We start from the raw sequence: 15,538 nt of genomic DNA on the forward strand, positions 1-15,538 counted from the left end.
AGGACCTGGTCAGGGAGGCTGCCTCACCTGGAGACCAGAGAGAGAGGAGGACCTGGTCAGGGAGGCTGCCTCACCTGGAGACCAGAGAGAGAGGAGGACCTGGTCAGGGAGGCTGCCTCACCTGGAGACCAGAGAGAGAGGAGGACCTGGTCAGGGAGGCTGCCTCACCTGGAGACCAGAGAGAGAGGAGGACCTGGTCAGGGAGGCTGCCTCACCTGGAGACCAGAGAGAGAGGAGGACCTGGTCAGGGAGGCTGCCTCACCTGGAGACCAGAGAGAGAGGAGGACCTGGTCAGGGAGGCTGCCTCACCTGGAGACCAGAGAGAGAGGAGGACCTGGTCAGGGAGGCTGCCTCACCTGGAGACCAGAGAGAGAGGAGGACCTGGTCAGGGAGGCTGCCTCACCTGGAGACCAGAGAGAGAGGAGGACCTGGTCAGGGAGGCTGCCTCACCTGGAGACCAGAGAGAGAGGAGGACCTGGTCAGGGAGGCTGCCTCACCTGGAGACCAGAGAGAGAGGAGGACCTGGTCAGGGAGGCTGCCTCACCTGGAGACCAGAGAGAGAGGAGGACCTGGTCAGGGAGGCTGCCTCACCTGGAGACCAGAGAGAGAGGAGGACCTGGTCAGGGAGGCTGCCTCACCTGGAGACCAGAGAGAGAGGAGGACCTGGTCAGGGAGGCTGCCTCACCTGGAGACCAGAGAGAGAGGAGGACCTGGTCAGGGAGGCTGCCTCACCTGGAGACCAGAGAGAGAGGAGGACCTGGTCAGGGAGGCTGCCTCCTCACTCACCAGCAGTATTCAGTATGACTGAATCTCGGTCGTTAAAGAACCCTGGACGCCTATCGTAAAGAGTCGGGGGTTCCCCGACGTTCCCGGCCAAATTCCCAATCAGGTCTCTGATATCAAGGCCACCTAATCATCCCTTCCACTTAATAGTGTGATATAAATCCCTGTCTCCTGAGCTGTTCAGCCATTGTGTAGTGTGATGTGTGCCTGGTGCCAGTGTATGGCAGCCATTGAGCCTGCCTAGCCCAAGGTTGGGTGCTGGTAAGTGGTGGTGAAGGAGGCAATTTCCACCCAACATTGTAAAGCGCTTTGAGTGTCTAGAAAAGCGCTATATAAATGTAATTCATTATTATTATTATTATTAATAGTATACATGTGAGAAGACGTGTGCGTGTGTGCATGCAGGGAGCGAAATTAACTTTTTGACTCACCGGCCAGTGGCGGGTAGATGGGAAGAATCTACCCGCCAAGCATATTTCTTACCTGCCAAATTTTTTTGATTAAAAAATATATATATATATTTTATATAATTTTTTTTTTAAATAAAATATATATTATATAATCATACTTGTAGTTGTATTATCTGCGAGACATCGCCACCACGCAATAAGTCAAAATGCTCGCTATCTGCAAACAGCTCCACTGTCTGTGTTGTGAAGGATCAGATTAAACCGAATATGTATATTTATTTATATATATATATTTAATTGTATTTGTATATCGTTTGATATCCCCTGTATATTCCTTGTACAATATGCATTGAATATCCCCGTTTCTACTAAACAGCCCATAATAGTTTCATTCTACCATTGGACTAGAACCTGGCGCCAGGTTGCCATACCCCTAGGTTCAAGTTCAATCGTGCCGCCTAACATGTCGAGGCAGCCCCCGGTTCCGCGCAGTAATATGCCGGGTGAAATACGTGTGGTACTATTTGTTCATAGCGCATATATATATGACGCTCGTAAAGTAGAACTTTCTTTTAGTCCAGTTCTTTACCCTCCAACAGAGTGACAGACGCAAAAGCCTCCCCACGAAGCACGTGCGGTGTAGTAGGGCCTACTTGGCCCAGAATAGGCATTGAGACATCGTGTAGATTAATAGTTGAATGGTCATAGTTTGGCACCATACCGTCGAGTTGGACGTATTCTATTAAGCTAATAATAGTCTATTTATGTATGGTGCATCGTTCGGTTCGAGTTCTACAGTTATCAGTACCCCCATCGTTCTTGACGTTATCTGGACGCTTATCCAGGCTGGTCAGACCCCTAGTGGTGATTGCATCCGAGGAGCTCCGGGTCAAGAGTGACTGGACCTGTATATTGGATTACTCTACCCGACGACGGCGAGCCTTCCACGGCTCTTGGATTATGCTTTATGTGCTTTGATTATTCCATGGATAAAGGCCAACACTGTCGAGTGTTGGAATTACCCCCCGGAGAGGACTACAGGTGAGGCGGCGCTCTACACGTGAGGTCGCACCACGTCTCTCCGTTGTGGACCGGCAGATACCGTTCCACAGAGGGTCCAGCTGTGTTCGTCTACGGCCCCAGGTTCTGTGGGCACTGTGTCTAAGACTTTGGATTCTCCCAAGACACCGTCGGCCAGATGGGATACCGCCAGCGACTTCTCTAACCCCCCCCCTCCTACTGTCTTACAACCAGCGGGACCCCCCCCCCCTTAGTGTATCCAGCTATAATTATTTAAGTACTATCGCTATCGTTTCCTAAATATTCCAGGTTGTATACTTACTCCCTGCGCAACCAGAGATTGGACATTCAATGTTGATTTACCTACGAATACTCATTTGCCATAAAAGTGCATACTTAACATTTCAAATCATAAATGTAATTAAGTGAATATTGTGTACACCCTTTGCTGTATTAAATATTCGATTTGGTCCATTTGTGTTGGTTCGTTTCATCAGGTGGGAAAGTGTTCATCATACTTATATCTTGTACTGGGTGGCCAGAAGTTAAAGTACATGAGGTAGTGGTATTAAATATCATATCTAACAATACAGTCAGGGAATTGTACCCCTCAGCTAAAATTGGTCCTTCGAGCCGGATGGTAACTAGTGTAATATTAATATAGTGTTATTAATATCGAAATGGCCTATGATGAACACTCCACGAAACGATCCTCCTAACCTAGAACGCCCGCGGCGCAGACGACAGACACCTCAGTACTTAGAGGCTTACACTGTCAGTCAACTACCTAGCCTTCGACAAACGGTAAACGTAGTAAAAGTAGAAAGTAAAATTATGTCTGACCTTAACGACCAGGTTTCCCCGACCACAGAGGCCCTAGTAGGTCCTAATGTAACTGACCAAGCCCACGGTGGAGACCAGGAGGGAATTGACATGCCTTTACCCCCCGCCACTACTAAAGAAGTAGTCCCCGACACGCCCCGGGAGGAAGACAACCCTACAGAGAGAGAACTCTGCACGGAAGAAGAAGAGGAGAGCGCCGAGGAACTAGAGCTCCAGGACTCCCCAACGAGTACCCCCAGGAGCGGTTCACGCAGGAGCGGCTCACCTCCACTACCACCTTCCCCCAGCGAAGCGGAGAGGATACTACAACAGGCGTTCCTCGTCAGCCTGACAGCCTCTACCGAACGCGATCGGCTCCAAGCACAGACGCTTAGCGAGCGCGAACGTCTCCAAGCCCAGGCGGCCAGCGAGCGCGAACACCTCCAAGCACAGCAACGGAGCGAAGAACAGCGCACAAGTCTGGAGATGAGACGCTTCCAGATGGAAGAGAATATGGCAAGAGACCGCGCCGACGCCCAGCGCACCGCTGCCGGTGCCCAAAGAGACGCAGAGCGCGACAGACTACAAGCGCAACTAATAGAGCAGCTGATCAAAAGGACAACTCCCTCTCCCTCCGCCAGGGGCTCAAGGAACTCGTCGAGACAGCAGTCAAGAGCAGCGTCACCGCAACGAGCAAGCGACCCTGAACTTGACCAACAGACCGAGTCTAGACCCCCCGCAGACCCCCTTCCCATACCGGTCCAAGCGAGACCCAGCTACAAGGAAGGAGCGGTCTACACTGCGGAGAAGCTAAATAAACGATTACAAAATCTGGAAGATTTGATAGAAGAAGAAGAGGGAGAAGAGGAGAACCAAGCCCGACGACAGCACAGTACTCCACCGGACCAGGAGGTCCCATACAGTCCAGGCTATACCCCCGTGGCGCTGCGCTACAGACCCCCGACTCTATTTACGGGGTGAGCACGACGCACGACCAGCCCCGAGGAACAGTACCTGGACCAGCGGGCCATGGTACCCTGCCAGTACCGGCCCACAGCGAGGCGCAAGAGGGGACTCGCCCAGGAGGTCTCTCCCCCAACGCTCGCCGATGTATTCGCCATCCACGGCGTCATACAACACCACGCCATCAATCCCAGACTTCGTCTATGAGAGTCGAGCACAGTACACGGAGCTCCGGATGTGCTTAGAGACAATGCTGGCGGATGTCATTGATGAACGCCACAAGTATGCAATATTATTGAAGCACCTGAAAGTACAGCGAGCACACAATATAGCGCTAGCCTATGCTACCTCCTCGACCCCATACACAGCGGCCCTTGCAGCGCTGGATCAAAGATATGGACGTATATGGGATTACGTAATCCAGGAGATAAGGCATATTGACCGCCTACCCCCAGCCACAGACAATCGCTCACTAGATGACCTGTCAATCAAAGTGCAGTCCCTGGTGGGGATGCTGGGAGCTCAACGGGAGAAGGGCAGGCATGAGCTGTACGCCAACTCTAACGTTGAGAGGATTTTGGAGAAGCTGCCACCCGCAAGACAGGAGCGCTTTCGGCGGCAGAGGGACTACCGAGATCCCGACGGCCCCGAGCCATCCCTCCTTGATCTGGCCGACTTCCTGGCGAGAGAGGTCAGCAGCTTACGACTGGACACCTTCGGGCGGAGCACGGCAAGCTCCAGAGAGGGACCCAGGAGAATAAATGATGGAAGAAGATCGGTGACTGTCATGCACCAATCAGAGTCAGTACCGAGCAGTAAGAGTCACAGCACCCCCTTGAGGAAGGAGAAGTGGAAGATAGCGTGTCCCTACTGTGAGAAAGAACACTGGCTGTCACAATGTGACACATTCACAAAGATGAATGCAGAAGAAGTGAGCCAATGGATAAAGTCCAACCGGCGCTGTTATCGATGTGCGCGGCCCCACATGGCAGCCGAATGCCGCCTAAAGAAAAGGTGCAGCCGGTGCGATGGAGCCCATCTAGATATACTACACGATAGTAACGGAAGACGGCCTACACCTGCACCACGGAGCGGCACCAAGGCAAGTGTCATGTACATTGACCCCGCCAGCAGCAACGGAGCTCAAGTGCTCTTAAAGGTAGTCCGTGTGACATTGAGCTACCAGGATAAAGTCATGGACACTTACGCCGTCCTTGATGACGGGTCAGAGAAGACCCTTCTGCTCGCCTCCGCTGCGACTCAACTGGGACTGCGGGGGAGCAAGAACGAAATGACGATTCGGACAATAAGAAGAGATTTGAAGACGATAAAGGGCGAGAATGTCTCCTTCACTATCGCAGCCAACGGGCAGCCAGAGCGACAGTACAAGATCACAAATGCTTTCACCAGCCAAGAAATAGGACTCTCGCAGTACACCTACCCTGTCACCAAGTTGATGGATAAATATGTGCACCTGCGCCAATTACCTATCCCGCTCATAAACGGCGCTACCCCGACCCTGTTGATAGGCTCCGACCATGCAGAACTCATAGTCCCGATCGACCGGGTCCACACCGGTCCCCGAGGCTGTCCTGCAGCCGTCAAGACCCGCTTAGGATGGACATTACAAGGCCCCCTCGCTAAATCTCTCAACCGAACCGCAGCCACTAGCTGCTTCCACTCCCGAACGACAGAAGAAGACACCACTCTCCTGCAGCATGTCGAGAGGCTATGGACCCTAGAGACAATGCCCTTTAAGAACGAAAAGAAAGACATTCGCTCTAAAGAAGACATTTACGCCATCCACCTACTCGAGCAGGGGACAAAGAGAGTCACAGTCGGCGGAGTGATGAGATACGCAACTCCACTCCTGAGGAGAGAGGGAATGCCCCCCTTTCACGCAAAGAAAGACGCCACGGAGCGCTATCTACTGAACACAGAGCGGCGCCTAGCAAAATACCCCGTTCAAGAGAGTGTGTACCGAGCTGAGATTGAGAAGCTAATCACAGCGGGACACGTAACAAAGATTGACATTAAAGAGGCCGATCAGACGACCGAATCATGGTACGTGCCGCATCACAAGGTCCATCACAATGGCAAGGATCGCATTGTGTTTAACTGCAGCTACCAGATCGGATCCCAAAATCTGAATAAAGAGCTTTTGCCCGGCCCCACACTCGGCCCCTCCCTACTAGGCGTGCTACTGCGCTTCCGCCAGGACAAGGTGGCTATAAGCGGGGATATCAAAGGGATGTTCTTGCAAGTGAGACTAGTAGAGGAGGACAAGCCTCTGCTACGGTTCCTATGGAGAGAGAAGATCGGAGATGAGAACCCATCCATCTACCAGTGGCAAGTACTCCCCTTCGGAACCACATGCAGCCCGTGCTGTGCTACATTTGCACTACAGAAACACGTCACAGAGGACCCAGCAGCAAATGAAGAGGTCCAACACAGTGTGAAGAACAGTTTCTACGTAGACAACTGTCTACAAAGCGTCTCGACTCAAGAAGAAGCCGAGGCTCTCCTAATCAAGTTACGCGCCTCCCTAATCAAAGGAGGCTTTGATCTCAGGCAGTGGGCCAGCAGTGACCCGCACGTATTGCGCAGCCTCTCCTCCGCAGACAAGGCTGCCAGCAGCGAGACCTGGATGGCGACAATCCCAGGAGAAGCCCAAGAAATGACACTAGGATTAGTCTGGCGCTTCAAAACAGACTCGCTCCACTATAGACACAAACCCTTGGCTCCAGAGCAAGGAAGGTCGGCGGCGATACCGACCACCAGACGGAGTGTGTACAGAACACTCGCCAGACAATATGACCCGCTGGGATGTATTCTACCTTACACCACCAGGGCAAAGATGATTGTACGAGCACTATGGGACAAGGACCGGGGCTGGGACGACCCAATACCCGCACACCTTGCCTCAACATGGAGAGAGTGGGAGACGGAACTCCGCTCACTCCCAGGTGTTAATATACGCAGCAGCTACTTCCCATCCACAGTGAGGCCAGAGACATGCGAGATTGAGCTACACGTCTTCAGCGATGCCTCCGAAGTAGCCTACGGATCGGTTGCTTATTTGCGTGCCCAAGAGATGGGAGGAGAGATACACACTGCTTTCATACTGGCCCGCTCAAGGATAGCCCCACGTAAGCAACAATCTATCCCACGTCTAGAGCTCTGCGCAGCCCTCGCAGGAGCGCATCTAGCCACGTTAATCCAACGTGAACTCACCATTCCGGTGCATAGAACAATCTTGTGGTCAGATTCCACGACAGTACTCACATGGATTAAGTCTGATTCATGCAGATACAAAGTCTTCGTGGGAGTCAGAGTCACCGAGATTCAGGAACTAACAGAAGAAGCAAGCTGGAGATATGTGGATACCAAACACAACCCAGCTGACGTCATCACCCGGGGAATGTCCCTGGATGACCTAACCCGTCACAACATCTACAGTGACGGACCAGCATTACTCCAGCTCCCGGAAGGAGATTGGCCTACGCCCACCCCGAGGGAAGCAAGTAGAGAGGAGGCTGAGAACAAGAAGCCTATGTTCTGTGGACTGAGCACTGTCGCCTCCACAGACCCGAACATAGATGACTGCATTACCCTAGAGAGTGCGCAACAAAGGACATTCCTGCGGCACCACCCAGAGATTCAGTCCACCACTGACATGTCAGCAGCTGACTACGAAGAAGCAGAACTTCTTCTACTACAACGAGCCCAGAGAGACTCGTTCCCCGATGAGCTAGACTGTCTACAGGGAGGAAACCCCGTCCCATCAGACAGCAGACTGATTCACCTGGCACCAGAGAGTGACGCACATAATCTCATCAGAGTGGGTGGTCGCCTGCGGAGAGCCCCCGATCTACCAGATGACATTAAGCACCCGATCGTCTTGAACAGCCGACACAAGGTCACAGAGCTGATCATAAAGAAATACGACGAGGATGTGCACCACGCCGGAGCAGAGAGAGTCTTCGCGGAGATCAGACATCGTTATTGGATATTACAAGGGAGAGAAGCAGTACGGCGCTTCCAGCGAACCTGTCTAGACTGCCGTAAGTGGCGCGCGCAGCCCAGCATACCACGGATGGCTGACCTACCCCCCTGTCGCCTCCGAATCGGCGACAAGCCATTCCACTCCACAGGCATGGACTGTTTTGGCCCGTTGTATATAAAAAGAGGAAGAGGCACCGAGAAGCGGTGGGGTATTGTATTCAAATGCATGACCACCAGAGCGATACATATCGAGCTCCTTCCGACCATGAGCACAGACTCATTCCTTGTGGCCTTCCGGAGATTCATATCACGGAAAGGACAACCGTCAACATTGTTGTCTGATCACGGGACCAACTTCAAAGGCGGAGAAAGAGAGCTGAGAGAGAGCTTCCAAGCTATGGGCCCAGAACTTAAGACCCACCTCGCTCCAGCCCAGGTTGACTTCCAGTTTAATCCCCCGAACGCACCCCACTTCGGTGGAACCTGGGAACGAGAAGTACGCTCTATAAAGACAGCCCTGTATGCCGTACTCGGAGCCCAGACTGTGGCAGAGGAAGTCCTAATGACAGTCCTCATGGAGATCGAGGGAGTATTGAACTCCAAACCCCTCGGTTACGTCTCCAGTGATGTAGCAGATGTCGACCCAGTCACCCCCAACACACTCCTAATGGGGCGGCTGGACCCCGCGCTACCCCAGACAATGTACAGGCCCAAAGAAGCGAACGGCCGAAGAATGTGGAGGTACAGCCAAGTACTAGCTGACAAGTTTTGGAGCAGCTTCCTACTTCACTACCTACCGTCTCTACAGACCCGCCAGAAGTGGGTAAAAGAGAGAGACAATTTGACAGAAGGAACAGTCGTCATGATAGTTGACCAGTCACTCCCCAGAGCTATGTGGCCGGCTGGCCGCGTAAGCAAAGTGATCACCGGTGCCGATGGCAAGGTCCGAGCAGCTGAAGTACTCGTCCAAGGGCGCACCTACACACGGCCCGTGGCGAGGCTCATAGAACTGCCCCGACTCCCAGATACTATCGATGATGACCATGACCCTATGACTTTGTGAGTTGACTGACCTTACAGCGGACCTTGAGTGGAAGACAGTGCGGTTAATCTGTCTCTGCTTAGCTAATTAGGTGGGACTAATTAGGGGGCGGCTGTTGTGAAGGATCAGATTAAACCGAATATGTATATTTATTTATATATATATATTTAATTGTATTTGTATATCGTTTGATATCCCCTGTATATTCCTTGTACAATATGCATTGAATATCCCCGTTTCTACTAAACAGCCCATAATAGTTTCATTCTACCATTGGACTAGAACCTGGCGCCAGGTTGCCATACCCCTAGGTTCAAGTTCAATCGTGCCGCCTAACATGTCGAGGCAGCCCCCGGTTCCGCGCAGTAATATGCCGGGCGAAATACGTGTGGTACTATTTGTTCATAGCGCATATATATATGACGCTCGTAAAGTAGAACTTTCTTTTAGTCCAGTTCTTTACCCTCCAACAGAGTGACAGACGCAAAAGCCTCCCCACGACGCACGTGCGGTGTAGTAGGGCCTACTTGGCCCAGAATAGGCATTGAGACATCGTGTAGATTAATAGTTGAATGGTCATAGTTTGGCACCATACCGTCGAGTTGGACGTATTCTATTAAGCTAATAATAGTCTATTTATGTATGGTGCATCGTTCGGTTCGAGTTCTACAGTTATCAGTACCCCCATCGTTCCTGACGTTATCTGGACGCTTATCCAGGCTGGTCAGACCCCTAGTGGTGATTGCATCCGAGGAGCTCCGGGTCAAGAGCGACTGGACCTGTATATTGGATTACTCTACCCGACGACGGCGAGCCTTCCACGGCTCTTGGATTATGCTTTATGTGCTTTGATTATTCCATGGATAAAGGCCAACACTGTCGAGTGTTGGAATTACCCCCCGGAGAGGACTACAGGTGAGGCGGCGCTCTACACGTGAGGTCGCACCACGTCTCTCCGTTGTGGACCGGCAGATACCGTTCCACAGAGGGTCCAGCTGTGTTCGTCTACGGCCCCAGGTTCTGTGGGCACTGTGTCTAAGACTTTGGATTCTCCCAAGACACCGTCAGCCAGATGGGATACCGCCAGCGACTTCTCTAACCCCCCCCCTCCTACTGTCTTACAACCAGCGGGACCCCCCCCCCCCTTAGTGTATCCAGCTATAATTATTTAAGTACTATCGCTATCGTTTCCTAAATATTCCAGGTTGTATACTTACTCCCTGCACAACCAGAGATTGGACATTCAATGTTGATTTACCTACGAATACCCATTTGCCATAAAAGTGCATACTTAACATTTCAAATCATAAATGTAATTAAGTGAATATTGTGTACACCCTTTGCTGTATTAAATATTCGATTTGGTCCATTTGTGTTGGTTCGTTTCATCAGGTGGGAAAGTGTTCATCATACTTATATCTTGTACTGGGTGGCCAGAAGTTAAAGTACATGAGGTAGTGGTATTAAATATCATATCTAACAATACAGTCAGGGAATTGTACCCCTCAGCTACAGTCTGTGTGTATACTTGAGTAGCCTCCAGCTCCAGCAAGGATTCTCCGGCCCTGCAGCTAGACCCTATATTCAGCTAGACCCTACATTCAGCATGCAAGGATTCTCCGGCGATGTAGCTGGACCCTATTGGTATAACGTTACGGTTTTGTCAAATCACATTCAACATGCCCTCAGCTAGAATACGCATTCAATCAATGTTATAAGACATTGATATCAGGAGCTATCTGTAGCTACTGCTAGCCCGGTAGATAACGTTAAGACAATTTAGTTTACTGGGACAGATAGATCTAATGTGAGCTAGCTAACGTGAGCTAGCTAACGAGGGAACGGAGGTATTATGCACTCGAGTCGACTATTGCTGGAGCATTTGTTGATATCAGCAGCTATCAGTAGCTAGCCAGCTAGATAGCGTTAGACAATGCCTCGTCATGTATTAAACTAAAAGTGAATAGTTGACTGGGTCATTGTTTAAACAGTAACGGTAGCTCATGGAGGTCCGATATAGACTAGAGCAGACTGCCCGCATATCGCAATGGTGGCGTTTCAGGAAGTAAACAAGCCAAATGAGAGCTTCCGATTGGTCATTTGCTTTCTTTCTCATGAAACCAGTCACGTCACTCTACTGTGATCGGACCGTTGACTTGAGTGCAATGTGGGACTTGTAGTTTAACGATCTCGCGGCGGAGAAAAAAAAGACGAGAGAGGCTATAATCTGTACTCGCACAATCAAAATAAGAGTATCGTTATGAACTACACGTCTACACTCCACACGGCGGGCAGCCCTCTAAGTGTCAAGCGCCAAAGGTAAAAACTGAGCGCTTAAGTGAGGCAGGACAGTAGCCTTACAGTGCCTTACAGTGTATTGCAAGGTCTGACATTGACCAAACTTGATATGCATGACCTTGGTGGGCTCTAGGTCAACTCCTGAAAAGGGGGTCAATGTCAGACTTTGCAATCAAAAGTTAGGGGGCTAATAACCCTTGCCATAATTTCAGTGCGCCCCCTAACTTTTGATTGCAAGGTCTGACATTGACCCCCTTTTCAGGAGTTGACCTAGAGCCCACCAAGGTCATGCATATCAAGTTTGGTCAATGTCAGACCTTGCAATACACTGTAAGGCACTGTAAGGCTACTGTCCTGCCTCACTTCCAGTGATGAAGCTAAGCTATGCTAACGGAGCGTCTATTCCCAAAGCTAAAATGCACGCACAGAGACAAAAAAGGTATGCATCTTCTTGTCTAACTCCAGGGAAGATGTTAAATAAGCTAATTTCCAAAAAAAGTGGAGTTCCCCTTTAAGTTAGGTTTACAAAACCTTCACATTTTATTATGTTCTGTTAAATCCTGCAAAGAGGCTAGAGTGAGGAGTCTGATGATTAGGTTAGGTTACAATTTAAGCTTAAGATTGACTTGTATTGATTAATCAATCATCAATCAATATATTAAAATAATTATTGGCCTCTTATTTAAGTGTGTATTCTTTATCTACTTGAACGTAATACCTTATCTGCGGGACGAAGACTGTAAAGAAATACAGCACTTTGCACCACCAGGACAGCTGCAGCCACAAAATGAGGTCATTAATTGAGTTGTATTTTTTAAATGATAAGGATGTTTAATAACCTTTTTCATCATAAAAGTTCAGTGCCACCGAAATAAAAAAAAAGCCCCCGAAAATCAATAAAGGGGGGGCAAAAAAAGCCATGAAAAAAAAAAAAAAAATCGAACCCTGCTTTACGGTAATGCTATTGTATCCGTTAACCCACATTTGAAACATCCTCTGTGTTAATATTGTATGTGTACGATAGGGATGGGTACCTTTCACATTTGAACCGATACCAGTACCTGTGAATCGATACCGGTACCCAACGGTACCTTTTTTTCTGTACTTTAGTCTCAAGAAATTAAATGTACCTACCTCAGTCGTAAAAAAATAATCCAAACTTCAAATAACTACAATTTCGACAGTTTTCGGCTCGTCATTGCTCCGACTGCTTTGTTGTTGAATCAAGTCAAATCCTAGGTAAGCATATATTGTGCGTGTGAACGTTGACATGAAGAAAAAAAAAAAAAAAAAAAATTAACACTTTGGCTGCCATGGGTTAAATTCATTATCAACCGTAGGTTGGCGGCTCTATTTGTCTATAGAGAAAGTCCCCTTCTTTGCAGGGCTATAACTTTTTAAATTCTATTGCTACATTGCCATTATTAGGGCCCATTCAAAGTCCTATATGTATTGTTCATTGTGTAGCAACGTTAAACTTTTTCATTCACATATTCATAGTAAAGTATGGTCTAATGTATAAGTATGTTTTCATCTCTTTCTGCAGCTTTCTCCAGAACGTGATATATAGCCCCAAATGCATTATATTGATGATGAAATACAGTTTGATGGCAATCAGCGCGATATAAAAAATTCCAACTAGACGTACTTCTAGAAGTTACTACACGTCATCTGATGTTGACCGGATGGGCGAGGGGGCGTTTATAATTCCGTGGGCAGCGTTATACCAATCATCTAATGTGGGTCAAATGTTGATAATAGCAGTTAGTATCGAAGACGGTAACTTTACACGCTAAAACTCACCCCAGTCTCCGCGCGCCGTTGGGCGATCATCGTAGAGTAGAAATTTTACCATTATGGGATGTCGATTTACCCGGTCCATCTCCAGCTTGTATAATGGTATATACGTCCAAATCATGTTGTTTATCGAGTTATTGGCAATCGATCGCTATGTAGTGTGTCGAGATCGAGTCCCGGAACCTATAGCTAGTGCCCGGAAGTAATACGGCCGACCAGAACAATCTCCGTAGCACTTCCTGTTAAGCGATTGCGCCGATCGGCCACCAGATGGCGCTCCTGAAGCGCCAGAGAGCTCAGTGGGTCCTCCTGGTGGATCTCAGGCCAGCGGAGGGGAAATATGAATCCGATCCCAGATTTTTGAAATATTGATATTAAAGACGCTGTAAGGCGTCTTCGGCAACTTGCGCATGGCCGGGAATGACGTGTTTAGGTGTTTTCCGGCAGCCAAAGGAATATTTTTTAATTTTAATTTTAATTTTTTTCGGTTTCTCACTTGATTCGATACTCGGTAGTACCGACGTGTTTCGGTTCGGTACCTCAAAAGTACCGAATTCGGTACCCATCCCTAGTGTACGATGGGTGCTGCACAGTCACAAACGTAACTGAATGACTCCCAATGAGCTGATTGCACTGTTATGTAGGGCTGACCTTCGAAGCTTTTTTTGGCAATCGAAGCTTCGGGGCCGAGCTTCGATTTTAATTCGAAGCTTCGATTAAAAAAAGAAAATAAAATAAATAAAATAATTTTATTTCTTATTTATTTTTTTATCTTATGCTGTGGGACTTGTACAGCACTTTGGTAAACTTTGTTGTTTTTAAATGTGCTCTATAAATAAAGTGGATTGTTCACACACAAACACAAATCGAAGTAAAAAATTTAAATAAATGAAAATCGAAAAGCGAGAGACTAAACCTGTTGTTGTTAGCTTACATGCTAACGTGAATGGGGTCGACCATAGCATTGCGGCTAGGCTAGCTACCATAGCAGTACAGCAGCTAGTTGAATGGATAGACGTTATTTAACAGAATGGGTTCAATACAATACGGCTCAATACAAACAGCTGTTAACTCTTTCAGTGCCACTCGGGCGGCTACATGGCGTAGTGGGCAAGGCGCTCGCCACGAAATCTGGAGACGCTTTGCTCGCCTGTTCGAGCCCAGCGCTCCACATTGCTTTCAGTTTAGCTGGTCGTCCGTACTAATACACATTGGCCGTATTAGGGGGTGGGAAACTGATGGGTGGGGATCGGGTGTTGTGGACAGCGACTCCTACAGGTCGGTTGGTGCGCCTGCGCAGTAGAATCAGGAAGTGTCGGGGGCAGCGTGAGCCTCCCACGCGTTACTCCTCGCCACTGAGAGATCGAGCTGCGCAGGTGAAAAGATGCGACTGCTGTTACCTCAAGTACCGGAGGGGACTTGTGCTATGTATGACTTAGTCCACATTGCAGCCGGCTTGTGGGAGGCAAGAAACAGCGTCCGTGACCGGGGAGGGTGGAATTGGATGATACGAAATTGGGATGGGAGAAAATATAGAAAATGGGAGAAAAAGTGGATAAAAAAAAAAAACTCTTTCAGTGCCACTCACGAGATTTCTCTGGTTTTTTTTATAGGTGGTTGCGTGCCACTCACGAGATTTCTCGGAATTATTATTATTATTATTTTTTTTTTGCGATCTGAAAAATTATTGCATCACCCGAGCCTACCCGAGTATAGCCGAGCTGCGCCGGTGATCACTGTGGAAAAAAGTGCCCCCTGTCGTCTCCCAGATGACATACCGTAATTCCTCTAATAGTAACCGGGTCTCAAATACAAGCCGGGTCTCTATTAATGGCCGGGTGCGCTCTTGAGCTAAGCAATTATAAGCCGGCCTCCTAATACAAGCCGGGTTACTAATATACTGAGCTGCATACTGAGCTAGTTACTTGATTTCACTTTGAAAACGTTGAAATGACCAGTGACCACCTGTAATTGCACTGTTTACGGTTTCATACAGTACTTGGTTTCAATAAATGAACCCAGTACATTTTACTGGGTTCAAACTGACACAAAATGTTGATTTATTCATTATGATCCGTTTGAAAATTTGAAATATAGGCCTCTCTCTTATACAGGCCTCCTCCTAATACAAGCCTGGTACCCGCTACAGTTGAAACAAATACAAGCCGGGGTTACTATTAGAGGAATTACGGTAAGTGATTTTGGAATGGACTCAATGAAAATGAATGGGGGAAAAAATCCGGTACTCCAAATTTTCCAGTTCACTGATCCAGCCGGGGTTATCACAGTTCATTCTGGAGCCTCAGATCCCCGCGGATCATGGAGATCTACAGTGTCGCGTTGGATCCATACACGTATCGATTTTTTCGAATGGTGATCAGGAATTGGAATATACCAG

General features: G+C 48.7%; 1 protein-coding gene across 4 annotated transcripts in view; it reads right to left on the reverse strand.

Annotated features, from left to right (window-relative positions):
* chd8 (chromodomain helicase DNA binding protein 8) overlaps window positions 1-15,538 on the reverse strand; it is a 202,305-nt gene that overhangs the window by 107,146 nt on the left and 79,621 nt on the right. The gene's annotated exons all lie outside the window — the stretch shown is intronic.

Source organism: Notolepis coatsorum, assembly GCF_963971535.1.
Source record: "Notolepis coatsorum genome assembly, chromosome: 13".
Lineage (NCBI taxonomy): Eukaryota > Metazoa > Chordata > Actinopteri > Aulopiformes > Paralepididae > Notolepis > Notolepis coatsorum.